Source organism: Sander lucioperca, chromosome 18 (assembly GCF_008315115.2).
Source record: "Sander lucioperca isolate FBNREF2018 chromosome 18, SLUC_FBN_1.2, whole genome shotgun sequence".
NCBI lineage: Eukaryota > Metazoa > Chordata > Actinopteri > Perciformes > Percidae > Sander > Sander lucioperca.
In genome coordinates, this window is record NC_050190.1 from 27,216,316 (window position 1) to 27,221,315 (window position 5,000).

General features: G+C 36.0%; 1 protein-coding gene across 6 annotated transcripts in view; it reads right to left on the minus strand.

Moving 5' to 3' along the window:
* The window catches only part of LOC116053573 (dehydrogenase/reductase SDR family member 13-like), a 65,964-nt gene that overhangs the window by 60,108 nt on the left and 856 nt on the right, over positions 1-5,000 (minus strand). The window lies entirely within an intron of this gene.

Genomic DNA, 5,000 nt, shown 5'->3' on the forward strand with positions numbered 1-5,000 from the left:
GGGGGGTATGGGGGTGGGTGTGTGTGGGGGGGGGTGGTGTGTGTGGGGGGTGTGGGTGTGTGTGTGGGGGGGGTGTGTAGGTGGGTGTGGGTGTGTGTGTGTGTGTGGGGGGGTGGGGGTGTGGGGGGGAGGGGGTGAGGGTGTGTGTGAGGGTGGGTGTGGGGGTGTTTGTGGGGGTTTAAGTTGAGTTTAATTCATTTTTTTAAGTCAACTTGATTTTTTTAAATGTATTTAAGTTGAGTTTACTTGATATTTTTAAGTTCAGTTTATTTAGACTTTTTAAGTGGAGTGTGTGGGGGGTTAAAGTTGAGTTTAATTTATTTTTTTTATAAGTCAACTTAAAATAAAATTAAAGCTGCAAGCAGCGATGGACGGGCCCACGCGCCTCTGTGCGCGTCGGGGTTACTGGCGGACGCCGCTCCTTGCGACAGTGCATTTGCGAGGCATTCAGACGCCACAAATCATCAACAATGAAAAGGGAACTCCCTGCCGAGTTCAACGATACCTCACATAACACTCTACGTCATACGGTTCATTAGCTGTGAAAAGGGGCGTGGCTAAATTATAGGGGGCGGATCAAACCGTCACCAATTAAAAAGGAAGTCTGCTGAGTTCATTGATACCTCACACAAGACTCTACCTTAAACAGGTAATTATTTATGAAAGGGGGCGTGGCTTACGCATAGGGGGCGGGCCAAACAATCACAAATGAAGAAGCAACTCTCTGCTGAGTTCAATGACACCTCACACAAGACTACCTTAAACGGTTCAAATGTTATGAAAGGGGGCGTGGCCTGAGTAAGTGGGCGTGGTTATATTATAGGGGCCGGCTCATTATCACATGTAGACCACACATTCTAAGTTTCATGTAAATCGGATGATGTTTGTCATATAAGGAGCATTTCCTGTTGCCAGCGGGGGGCGCTATGACCAAAAGTCAATATTGGCCTGTAGGTGTCCTCAGGCCTGGACCCTTGTCAATCGTGAGAATTTTCGGGCAGATACGACAACGTACACTCAAGTTACAACAACTTCTTTGTTCATCACTAAACACTCAAAATGGCCGCCACGCCACGCCCACACCGTCAGACGAAAAGTTTTTCTTTTAATAACTTTTCATCTTTAAGGTGTTGAGATGATACAGACCAAATTTGAAGTCCGCCGGATGAAATCTCTAGGAGGAGTTTGTTAAAGTATAGCACCTTGACTTTTGGACCTACTTCCTGTTGCCACTAGGGGGCGCTATGACTTTAAGTAAATATCGGCCGTTATTTGTCCTCAGGGTTGGACTCTTGTGAATCCTGAAAAGTTTCGAGCCAGTTTGACAATGTACACTCAAGTTACAGCCACTTCCTGTTTTGATGGCGAAACGCACAAAATGGCCACCCCGCCACGGCCACGCCCTATGACGAAAAGTTTTCATCTTTAATGTCTTAAGATGGTACAGACCGAATTTGAAGTTGATCGGATGAAATCTCTAGGAGGAGTTCGTTAAAGTACGACATGTGGAAATGGCCAAAATCGCACTAATTTCAAACTTTGAATTCAAAATGGCGGACTTCCTGTTGGGTTTACGGTATGGTTCTAATGACGTTTTCTGTACGTCTTGACATGATACATATGTGTCCCAAGTTTCGTGAGTCTACAATAAACGCACTGCAGGGGCTTTTTTTTAACATTGTAGGGGGCGCTAGAGAGCCATCATTGGGCGCCTATTCCCGAAACCCTTAAAATACGTAAATTTTCAGCAGACTTGATGCGACCGCCAAATTTGGTGAGTTTTTGAATATGTTAAGCCCCTCAAAAAGCCAATTTACTTGCAGAAAATAATAATTCCTTCAGTTTCAATAGGGCCTTCACCGCTGTCGGCACTCAGGCCCTAATAAAAAAGTACAAAACACACAAATATATTGGTCAACAATAACTGATATGGGACAAAGCACAGAATATATACATGACAATAGATTGAAAAATGAATGGACCAAAAAGGGCGAGTGAATAAAAACGTGTCTTTAGTCTTGCCTGCTTTACTACTGTTATTAACGAGCTAACGCTAACTTGTCATGCTTGTCAGGCTGGATAGAGTAAACACCACACCAGCACCAGAAGAGCTACTGGAGGGACGTTACGTTCCTCACTTCAAAACGGAACAAAAGTAGGATTGTGTAGTGACTTTACCCTGCTGTTGAACTCCCTTCTCATCAAGGACTCCAACATGTTTACGTTTTAGGTGCTGAATCATCACCGTGGTGACCGTGCCATGCCATGTCGCTTTTGCTTATCTTGCAATTAACACGTTTTCGATTTATTTAGTGTGAAATGCTCTCACACCTGGATAACTTAGCTATACTATATCTTTTTTTCGACATACTATACTATCATTTTTTCCACATACAATACTGTCTTTTTTTCGACATACAATACTATGACTTTTTTTTAAACATAAAATACAGTCTTTTGTCCAAATACTGACTTTTTTTCGACATACAATACTGTCTTTTTTCGAAATACAATACTGTTTTTTCGACATACTATGACTTTTTTCAACATACGTCTTTTTTTGACATATACTATGACTTTTCAACATACTACACTAAGACTTTTTTTCGACATACTATACTGTCTTTTTTCGACATACATTACTATGACTTTTTTTAACCATAAAATACTGTCTTTTGTCGAAATACTATACTATGACTTTTTTTCGACATACAATACTGTCTTTTCGACATACTATACTATGACTTTTGTCGAAATATTACACTGACTTTTTTTCGACATACTATACTATAATTTTTTCTACATACAATACTGTCTTTTGTCGACATATAGTATGTCTTTTTTTCGACATACAATACTATGACTGTCGACATATAGTATACTATACTGTCTTTTGTCGACATACTATACTATGTCTTTTTTTCGACATACAATACTATGACTTTTAAACATAAAATACTGTCTTGTCGAAATACTATGAATTTGTTTCGACATACAATACAGTCTTTTTAACATACAATACTGTCTTTTTTTCGACATAATATACCATGACTTGTTTTCGACATACTATACTGTCTTTTTTCGACATACAATACTATGACTTTTTTTAAACATGAAATTCTATGACTTTTTTCGACATACAATGCTGTCTTTTGTCGACATATTGTATGTCTTTTTTTCGACATACAATACTATGACTGTCGACATATAGTATGTCTTTTTTGACATACAGTAGTCTTTTTTTCGACATACAATACTATGACTTTTGTCGACATACTATACTGTCTTGTCAAAATACTATGATTTTTTTTTCAAAATACTACACTATGACTTTTTCTCCATACAATACTATGACTTGTCGACATAGTATACTATGTCTTTTTGTCGACATAATTTTTTCGACATACAATACTGTCTTTTGTCGACATACAGTATGTCTTTTTTTCGACATACAATACTATGACTTTTTTTAAACATAAAATAGTCTTTTGTCCAAATACTGACTTTTTTCGACATACAATACTGTTTTTTCGACATACTATGTCTTTTTTCGACATACTATACCATGACTTTTTTTTGCCATACAATACTATGACTTTGACTTTTGTCGACATACTATGTCTTTTTTTCGACATACTATAATTTTTTCGACATACAATACTGTCTTTTGTCGACATACTACGCTATGACTTTTGTTGCCATACAATTCTATGACTTTTGTCGACATAATATACTATATCTTTTTTTCGACATACTATACTATCATTTTTTTGACATACAATACTGTCTTTTGTCGACATAGTACGTCTTTTTTTTGACATACAATACTATGAAAGTCGACATATATTATGTCTTTTGTTGACATACTATACTGTCTTTTTTTCGACATACAATACCATGACTTTTTTTTTAAACATAAAATACTGTCTTTTGTCGAAATACTATACTATGAGTTTTTTGACATACAATACTGTCTTTTTTTGACATACAATACTATGACTTTTGTTGACATACTATACTGTGACTTTTTTTCGAAATACAATACTGTTTTTTCGACATACCATGACTTTTTTCAACATACGTCTTTTTTCGACATACTATACCATGACTTTTGACATACTATACTATGACTTTTTTCAATACACTATACTAAGACTTTTTTTCGACATACTATACTCTTTTTTCGACATACTCTATTGTATGTCAAAAAAAGAGTATAGTATGTCGAAAAAAAGTCTAATACTGTAAAATACTGTCTTTTGTCGAAATACTATACTATGACTTTTTTCGACATACAATACTGTTATTTGGTGTTCAAATACTTATTTGCAGCTGTATCATACAAATAAATAGTTAAAAAATCATATATTGTGATTTCTGGATTTGTTTTTTAGATTATGTCTCTCACAGTGGACATGCACCTACGATGACAATTTCAGACCCTCCATGATTTCTAAGTGGGAGAACTTGCAAAATAGCAGGGTGTTCAAATACTTATTTTCCTCACTGTATATACTGTCTTTTGTCGACATACTATACTGACTTTTCACTTTTATCAACTTAAACTTTTTTCGACATACTATACTGTCTTGTTTTCACTTTTTTCAACGTACTATACTATAACTTTTTCCGACATACAATACTATGACTTTTTTCAATATAAAATACTGTCTTTTTTTTCAAAATACAATACTGACTTTTTCGACATATTGACTTTTTTCGACATACAATAATGTCTTTTTTTCAACATACAATACTGTCTTTTGTCGAAATACTATACTATGACTTGTCGACATACAATACTGTCTTTGACGTACAATACTGTATTTTTTCAACATACTATACCTCTCGTCTCCGTCAGTTTTTTATATATATATATTAGTTGTTAAACATTACAACAATGCACATCAAGTACACAAATATGAATAAGTTGTTGTGACTAATGTTACATATTCTGTATGTTTTCTCCATATTCTGCAGTCAGACCACTGCAACAGCAG